Genomic DNA, 8,912 nt, shown 5'->3' with positions numbered 1-8,912 from the left:
CTTTATCTCTGTGTTGTAGTAGCAGCCCAATTTCCCCTTGGTAATCAGGATCAATCACCCCAGCCAGGACGGAAACTCCCTTTCTTTGACTGCTATTTCAGAGGCATGAGGAGCCCAAAGTGGCTGGGTGGCAGTTTTATCATCCAGTTTAATGAAATCATTAACGTGTCTCTTGGTGGAAGCATTCCTTGCTCTGGAACTAAGACTTCTAGACTAGTAGAGCATAAGTTCACAGGACAGGAGGCAAAACTTTTGCTAGTGGGTCACTAGGGGTAATAGCGAATGGTTCCATTTTAATTTCTAGCCCTTGACTCCGGGACTCATGAATCTTGACTATGGGAGAAACAGCACTATGTATTGGACACTGAATTAGAATATATACAGCCTCCTGGAGAACGTTGCCTCAGCCCCGCAAAGTATTGTCATCTAGCCTGTGTCATACCCGAGTCACTTCAAAAGGCCATTCCACCGTTCTATCAAACCACCTGTTTCAGGATGATGGGGAACATAGTAAGACCAGTGAATTCCATGCTTCTTACAATGCTTATACCATGACAGTGGATAAGGCATTCTGTCAGTCCACAGATGGTAGTTTTGGCAGAAGAATTGCATGCAGGAAAGGCAAATCCATATCCAGAGAAAGGGTCTAGTCCCATGAACACAAAACACTGCTCATCCCATGATGGAAGTGGTCCAATGCAATCAACCTGCCACCAGGTAGCTGGCTGGTCACCCCATAAAATGATGCCATATTTTGGGACTTGGGTTTGGTGTCTGCTGCTGACAGATTGGGCACTCAGCAGTGACTGTAGCCAGGTCAGCATTGGTAAGCAGAAGTCCGTGTTGATGAGCCAAGGCCTAACCTCCATCCCTGCAACCATGGCCACTTTGTTCATGAGCCCATTGGGTGACGACAGGAGTGGCTGACTGGTATTTACAGAATGGATCATCCTATCCACTTGGTTATTAAAACCTTCCTCTGCTGAGGGTATTCTTTGGTGAGCATTCACACGGGACACAACTATCTTCACTTTTTTGCCCATTTAGGGAAGTCTATCTATATACCTCTTTCCCAGACTTCTTTGTCACTAATTTTCCAGTCACATTCCTTCCAAGTCCCTAGCTATCCTGCCAAACCATTGGCCATGGCTCATGAATTGGTATATAATTGCACGTCTGGCCATTTCTCCTCCAAAGCAAAGCGAACAACAATGCTCAAAGTTCTGCTTAACGCTAGGATTTTCCTTCACCACCTTTCTTCAGGGACGTCCCAGAAAGGGGATCTAGGGCCGCAGCTGTGCACTTTCAGGTGGTGCTGGCATATTGTGCAGAACCATCTGTAAACCAGGTGCAAGTTTCCTCTTCCTCAGTCAACTGATTTTCGGGAACTCCTCATGAGGCCATAAGTGCCGGCTGGGAGAGAGAAGGTAATGTAGGAGGAACGGGAGCCATGGGCACGTGGGCCACTTCCTCATGTAACTTCCTGTGCCTTTAGGGCCTGCTCAAGCCCAATCTCATATTTACTACTTTCATGTGATGATGGAATATACTGCACACAACCAACTTTATGGCTTGGTGAGTCAGACAACATCCAGTTCATGATGGCCAGCTCAGTCACATGGTAACTTGGTGAGCCATGGGTAAGCATTCAGTCTCTACTAGGACCCAGTAGCAGGCAAGTGTCTCCAAGGAGAGTAGTTATTCACATAGGATGGCAGAACTTTGCTCCAAAATCCGAAGGGTCTATGCTGTGATTCACATGGAAGGACCTGCCAAAGACTCCCAACAGCTTTCCTATCTGCCACTGACACTTCAAGCACCATGGGATCTGCTGGGTCATGTGGCTCCAACGGAAGAGCAGCCAGTGCAACATCCTGAACCAGTTGCAGAGCCTTCTCTTGCTCTGGACTCAATTTAAAACTAGTAGTTTTTTGGGTCACCCAATAAACAGCCTGGAGTCACACATTCTGAGGATTATGTTGCCTCTGAAATCCAAAGAGGCCCACTAAGCATTATGCCTGCATTTTGATGGTAGAAGGGGACAGATGCAACACTTATCTTTCAACTTAGAAGGGATATCTTGACTTGCCCTATACCACTGGACCCCTAGAAATTTCACAGAGGTAGAAGGCCTCTGAACGTTTGTCAGATTTCTTTCCTATCTTCTGACACAGAAATGTGTTACTAATACGTCTATAGCAGTTGATAATTCTTGCTCACTAGGTCCAATAAGCATACAATCATCAATGTGATATACTAGTGTGATGTTTTGAGGAAGGGAAAGGTGATCAAGAACTCTGTGGACTAGGGGCTGGCCCCGTGGCCGAGTGGTTAAGTTCGCGCGCTCCGCTGCAGGCGGCCCAGTGTTTCGTTGGTTCGAATCCTGGGGGCGGACATGGCACTGCTCGTCAAACCACGCTGAGGCAGCGTCCCACATGCCACAACTAGAAGGACCCATAACGGAGAATATACAACTATGTACTGGGAGGCTTTGGGGAGAAAAAGGAAAAAAATAAAATCTTTAAAAAAAAAAAAAAAAAAAAAGAACTCTGTGGACTAAATTATCACATGAGGTTAGGGAGTTGCTATGTCCCTAAGGTAGGACAGTCCTGACCCCATTATGGTTCTCTGACTGAATATAGTGCTTTGTCTCTCTTTCTCCTTTCCATGTGGTAAACTAACCCAAGTCTGCCCCTTAGGGCAGGCCTCTCTCTCCTCTTCATAAAATGGGCCCTTGGGTATTCTCATTGTAATAAGCTGAATAATGGTTCCCCAGATATTTCCACATCCTAAATCTGGAACCTGTGAATACTACCTCATATGGCAAAAGGGACTTTGTAGATGTGATTAAGGATTTTGAGATGGGGAGATTATCCTGGATTATCTGAATGAGTCTGATATAATCACAATGGTCTTTTTAAGAGTGAAGAAGGGGAGTCAGAGTCAGACAGAAGGTGATGTGATGATGGAAACAGAGATTGGAGTGATGTGCTTTGAAAATGGAGGAAGGGTCACAAGCCAAAGAATATAGGAAGCTACTAGAAGTTGAAAAAGTCAGGGAAACAGATTCTCCCCACAGAGCTCCCAGAAGAAAACAACACTGTCAACACTTTGATTTTCGTTCAGTGAAACTGATCACAAACTTCTTACCCCAGAACTGTAAGGGAATAAATTTCTATTGTTTTAAGCCACTGTTGGTGGTAATTTGTTACAGCAGCAGTAGGAAACTAACACACCCTGCTTAGAGCTTTGAGGTCAGCCTGTGCTGTGAACTGTGATTGTGGAAAGTGAGGAGGACATTCTGTGACTCCCCAGAATCCATTCCACCTTCCCCCATTAGACTTTAGCCATGTAACCTGGGGAGTTCATCCCCGGAGTGGGTCCTGATTAGTTCAAGCCCAACTCCATTAAAGTTGGTTGATTCAGAAATACAAGCCTGAGTCAATCAGAGCATGGAATTATCCTGCAACAGGAATTAATGTAGAAATGGGCACATGACCCAACTTGAGCCAATGAGATGCAGGGAGAACAAAGAAAGACAGTCTCTCTTTTTCTGCTTTCTATTTCACTGAGAAAGTAGAAGCAATCAAGAATCTTTCTCAATCCTCACACCATCATATATAGCCATTTATTGCACTTGTGCCCATATACTCTGCTTTTTTCCTTGATATTAAGGATGAAGAGTCAGTGATTGTCCTTCAGATCTCACCCCTCTTACCTACCTAAGGACACACGGCCCCAGCTCCACATCCCCCCAACCCAATCTTCAGCGTCATGAATTTCCCCCTCTCTACTAGACTCTTCTCATCAGCATAAAAATACATTTTATTTTCCCCATCTTAAAAACCCTCCTCTTTTAATAACCACTGGTGTGTATACTTTAAATGGGTGGATTGTATGTATATGAAATGTATGTCAATGGAGCTATTATTTAAAAAAAGAAGATGTTCACCTGTGCTCAGAACTCTTGGGTGCCCTCAGCATTTCTCAGGACAGGCAGGAGGAAACCCTGCCTGTGCTACTTCCTGCCTATCTCCGGAACAGCCCCTTTGGCACAGCACCTCGGGGGCTGCCTGACACACAAGGGCTCTCTCTCCTTCCTGCCCTCTGCCCGGCAACCCTGTCTCTGAAAAAAAAAAAAAAAAAAAAAAAAGGATGTGGGCAAATATGATATTTTAAGCGTTACAAATTGGGTAGACTAAGTCACAATGATTTTTCAACTGCTTTAATGAAAAATCTGAAAACATCTGCAAACTTATTCCATAAAAATGATATAAATAGCATCTATTCATTAATAAAAGTATGATAAAGTAGAAAATAAAAGAAAATCCATTAAAAACACCCTCTCTCTTGACATCACTCCTCTCTTCAGTTGCTACTTTAGTCCTCTCCTGCCCTTTGCACCGCAGTTTATTTACAAAAATTGTCTCTACTATTTTTCTTCAATCCGTCTTTTCCCATACTCCATTGAACTTACTTCATGCAAGCTATCACCTCACCACTTTGATAAAAACTGTTCTTCAGGGTCACCAGTAACCTCCATGATGTTAAATTCAAGGTCAGTTCTCAGTCCTGATCTTACTTGTCCTGTCAGCCATATTTGACAGTTTACCATTTCCTTGTTATCCCTGTTTTCAGTCAACTATTGCTACAACAGTGCTGTGTAACAAACCACCTCAAACTCAGTAGCTTATAATATTTATATTTTTGCTTATTCCTCTGTGTGTCACATGAAGGGTCTTCTGATCTAGGCTGGGCTCAACCGGGCTAGGCCTCAAGCAGAAGGATGGGTTCAAGTCTGCTCCACAAGTACTCCAATCTTTCTTGGACCAGTGTGTCAACGAGGTCATGTTTCTTCCATGTTGATGATATACTTCAAGTGGGCAAGTGGAAACACAGAGTCCCTCTAAGGTCTGGAGTCAGAACTACCACTGGTGCTTCCACCAACATTCTATTGGCTAAAGAAAATCTTGCCTGTGAGCCCCAAATCAAAGGGCCAGTAGATATCTTTTACCATAAGGGAGAGTACTTGCAAAGTCATATGGCAAAGAGCATGGAGACAGGGATGGATGAAGACTAGGGTCAATTATTTAATCTACTATGACCCTCTTTGAATCACTTTCTCCATTGGTTTCTGGAATACTACTTTCTAGTAGTTTTACTCTTACTCCGTTGGCTGCTCCTTCCCAGCTGTGGAATTGTGACGCCTCAAGGCTCAGTCCTTGGACTTCGTCTCTAGCTGTAGTGATTCATTTGCTGATCTCATCTAGTTTTATGGTTTTAAAAATTGTCCATGTGCTGATGACTCCTCAACTTATGTCTTCACTCTGACCTCTCTCCTGAACTGCAGACTCATATACCCAACTGTCTACACTTGAATGTCTAACAGTAACTTCAAACTTAATGCATCCAAAACCAAGCTCTGCTCTTCTCTTTGAACTGTCTCCCATATAAGAAATGCCAACTCTTTCCTCCCAGATGCTCAGGTAAACCCTTGGAGCCATTCTCCCCTCTTCTCGTTTTCCTGTCACCATTATCTCTTACATTTTAATAGCCTCCTCCTCCCTAGAATCTGTTTTCAATACAGCAGCTAGAGCAAGCTTTTAAAAATATAGGAAAAGGTCATTCTTCTGCCCCAAACCCTTCAATGGCCCCCAACTCACTCACAGGACAGTCCTCGTATCACTTAAAGCCCTGTAATCTGATCTGTTATTTTTTGACCCTATTTCTTCTCACCTGTTCATTCACTCTGCTTCAACTGCATGAACTTCCTTGGTGTTCCTTGAACATGCCAACTATCTCCTGCCCCAGGGCCTTCGTGTTTGTTGTTCCCTCTTCTTGGAACATTCTTCCTCCAGGAATACTCATGCTTGCTCCTTCACCTCATTCAGATATTTGCTCAAATGTTACCTTTGTGATGAGACCTTGCCTAACCATCACATTTTAAATTACAGCCCCTAAATTCTTTACCCTGCTTTTCCCAGCTCTTATTTTTTCCATAGCATTATTTACCACCATCTGGCCGATCACAGATTTTACCTACTTGTTTATTGTCTATTTCTCCTAGGTGGATATATAAGTTTCATGAGAGCAAGAATTTTTTTGTTCACTAATGTATCCTCAGAATGCAGAATTGTGCCTGGCACTTCATATGTACTCAATAAATATTTGAGAAGCGACGAGTTGGATAGATGACATTAAAGAATTTGGTTAACCTGCATAGTGATATATAATCTGCTTCATTTATTGTGGTTGAGCTTAATGATTACTAAAACTGACCTGATATACCTTAAATGTCTCAATAAAAAGTGACTACCTAACAAGCGTTATTAGCATACTGGGTTTGGATGGAATCACCCAGGAAGTACATACACGTGGAGAAAAGAGGGCAAGGATTCCCTTGTTCTTCCTTCACTCACCCGTCTGGCTACTTTCTATGCCTCCTTAAAGCACTGCTATTTCTTAGAAACCATTTCCAGTAAAAACACTGGGGCTACAAGGAGTTACTTCACCTGTGAAGAATTAGTGTCAAGGCAAATGTGAGCTCCAGAGGAGATCTGGGTCTCACTGTGAGCACAGGCATCAATTCCACTCCTGGCATTCAAGCAAAGGTGCTGGAGTTACAGAAGGTGGTAGAGGGTAGGTGTTAAAAGCCCAGACACCAGAGCCAAAACACCGTGGCTCAAATTGTGGCTCCACATTTAATAGTCATGGGACCTTGGGCAAGTAACCTAACTTTTCAGTTCCTCAGTTTTATCATCTGTGAAATGCATTTAATAACAGTACCTACCTCAGTTACTGGGAGGATTAAATGAATTAATGTGGATAAGGCACTTATGACATATATATAGTACTATACATCATTTACATGGTATATAGTAAGTACTGTGTGACAGTGATTTCGCTATTTGAAGCTAGGATCATATTGTTTGAAACATGGAGCCATCGCCTCCTTGAATGCTTACCCAGGGCTGGGCTACACACTGCTTCGTGTTCCCAGAGCACCCTGTATGCACTGCCCTTGGAGGACTCACAACATTGTGTTGACATTATCTGTTTATGAATCGGTCTCCCTACTAGACCATAAACACGCAATATTTAGGGCCAGGCCTAATTCATTTTGGTAATGTCTGCCTGGTATGGCATCTGGCACCTGGAAAACACACCTGTGTCTACAGGGGCCAGGTCCTTAACTGAGTAAAACAGCTAGACGTAAATTAACAAAAGGAACGGTGGAGAATAATTGCCCTTTGGCAATACTAAGTGGCAGCAACTAGGCAGCTTCAGCCTATTATCATGTGAAAAAACATAGGCTGGGGCCTTCACATCATCTGATTTTCCAAAGAAGCCCTCTATTCGTTTTCTATTGCTGTAACAAATTATCACAAATTTAGTAACTTAAAACAACGCAAATTTATTATTTTATGGTTCTGCAGGTCATAATTCCGGCACGGGTCTTACTGGGCTCAAATCGAGGTGGTGGCGGGGCTGCATTCTTTCCTGGCGGCTCTAGGGGAGAATGTGTCTCCTCACCTTTTTCACCTTCTACAGGGTGCTCACATTCCTCGGCTTGCGGTTCCCTTGCTTCATGTTCAAAGCTGGTTATGGCTGGTTCCATCCTTCTCACATTGCATCCCCGCAATCTCCTTTTCTGTCTCCCTCTGGCATTTTTACGGATAGTACTCTTGTGATTACATTAGGCCCACCCACACCATCCAGGAAAAGCTCCCATTTTTAAGATTAGTTGATTAGCAATCTTAATTCTATCTGCAGCCTTAAATCCACTTTGCCATGTAAATTAATGTATTCACAGATCCCAGGCATTAGGACATGGATATCCTTGGGGTGCCATTATTCAGCCTACTATGAACCCCAAATATGGATATAAAAATAAACTGTGGATTGCTCTATTATGTCATCTCTGATATAGGGCCTTTCATTTGTTGGGGTGCTTTCTTTCTCTCACGTTGTTGGCCCTTCTCACATACTTGGCTGTTTGTGGTGGTAAGCTCATCTTCTGTGGGAGATTTCTCCTGCAAACACCTTGGGGCTCGGGGACCTCAGGAACTGTGGCTGTGTTGGTTTCTCTTGAGGTGGTCTTGGAGCTGTGGTGGTCTCCCACATAACAGCTCCAGTGGTGTCTCAGCACTGTGGGGCAGAATCTTGTGAGGGAGAAATCTGGATTCTTCTTGGACAGAGTCTCCTTCTCTCCCACACCCTGACTACAGCAGGACGAGACTATTTGCATTTCCCCCAAATAGAAGAGGCCCTTTCAGTTCCCAAGTTTATTCGACCTTCTTTTAAGACACTGTCAAACAAAAGCAGCAGCAGATATGAGAGGCTGAATATCAACATTATCGGGCGAAAACGAACTTGCTTGTTATTGAGCAGGCAAAATTAGTCTTGTCTCCCAGGTAACCTTTGTACATCCCATACCAGAGGCCTTCCCCAGTTCTTGATAATAATAACGGCTGACATTGACATAGCATTTATCACGCGCCAGAAGCTGTTCGAAGCGTTTGGCATATATTAACTCATTTATTTCCCACAACTCTTAATATCCCCGCCTTGAAAAGGGGTTTACAGAGGTTAAATGACTTCTCCTGGATTACTCAATGTTTTATTCTGAGCAACAACATCAAAACGAAGACAAAATATAAACGAGAAGACGATGTCAACAGAAATTACGCACAAATACCACTTAGCTCAAACAGCTTTCACTCATTTCTTTCCTTCAATAGGCCAAGCAAAAACCACAAGAAAGAAAGAGATAGCTGGAGGAAGGCACGTGTCACACACTTGGGAACTGGCTAGTGCCTCTCACTGCCTCAGCTTATTCGCAGCCAGTAGGTCTGGCGGTTTCTACTGGCAGAGGTCTGTGCTCCAATCTTCACTGGGGGTAGGAGTTGCTT

General features: G+C 43.6%; 1 pseudogene; it reads right to left on the bottom strand.

The window, feature by feature from the left end:
- Window positions 1–229: 229 nt before the first annotated feature.
- Window positions 230–7,618, bottom strand: LOC124231822 (uncharacterized; annotated as a pseudogene).
- Between the last annotated feature and the right edge of the window lie 1,294 nt (window positions 7,619–8,912).

Source organism: Equus quagga, chromosome 22 (genome assembly GCF_021613505.1).
Source record: "Equus quagga isolate Etosha38 chromosome 22, UCLA_HA_Equagga_1.0, whole genome shotgun sequence".
Lineage (NCBI taxonomy): Eukaryota > Metazoa > Chordata > Mammalia > Perissodactyla > Equidae > Equus > Equus quagga.
The sequence above is the reverse complement of the archived record's forward strand: the minus strand, read 5'-3'. Positions and strand labels throughout refer to the sequence as shown.